Here is a 779-nt window from a genome sequence, read left to right as displayed (position 1 = left end):
CCCCCCCCCCACACACCCCCGCCCACCTCCTTCCCGCTATCTCAGGAGGGATTGTGGCTTGAGTGTATATGAGACCGAACTAAAACCCAAAATCCTGTTGTATATCCGTGGTATTGTCCGGTGATAAACTTAATGGTCAGTTAGAACTGGGTGATTGTCCTATATTCAAGGGGGTACGTGGGGGAGGGCACAGGAGAATCATGAAATCAATTTTTTCTGATGAAGATATTTTTCTTCCTTCATCATTTATTGACGAATAGCCAGAGGGGAGCATAGGGGTTTATGATTGGATTATCCTAGAGGGCGGGTTGTGACAGTGGGAGGGGTCCCTAAAAAAGGGGAGCCGTCCTGTTTTTTTAATCATGCCCCCCTCCCCCCCTGGACTCCCACACGACTGTAGTTAGTCACGCATGTGTTGCAGGGGCACGGGTAAAAATTACCCCCCCCCATTTTTTTTCTTCTTCTATTAAACCTCCTACTTCTTTTTTTATAGCTACGGCGATATAGCCACCCCCTTACGAGGCATTCGGCCAACGGAAAAAGAGAAGGGGCCCTCTTGCGATGGGTTTTTTTTTCTACCCCCCGTATATCGAAAAACAAGTCAGTCGTGGGTCAACAGTCGTAACGAATGGTGTTCGTAGAATTTTTTTCAAAGAGTCTCTGTAATTCCATTATTGGAAGAAAAAAGTGCTGTTTCGCGAATGGGAACAAGTGAGAATATTATTCCTTCTTTTCAATCGTGATTCTCCTCATTATTATCTCCCACTCCTCCCCCCCCC

The sequence above is a fragment of the Diachasma alloeum genome, unplaced genomic scaffold (genome assembly GCF_001412515.2).
Source record: "Diachasma alloeum isolate Michigan unplaced genomic scaffold, Dall2.0 Dall_scaffold_00327, whole genome shotgun sequence".
NCBI classification, from domain to species: Eukaryota; Metazoa; Arthropoda; class Insecta; order Hymenoptera; family Braconidae; genus Diachasma; species Diachasma alloeum.
This window is presented reverse-complemented; position numbering follows the sequence as displayed.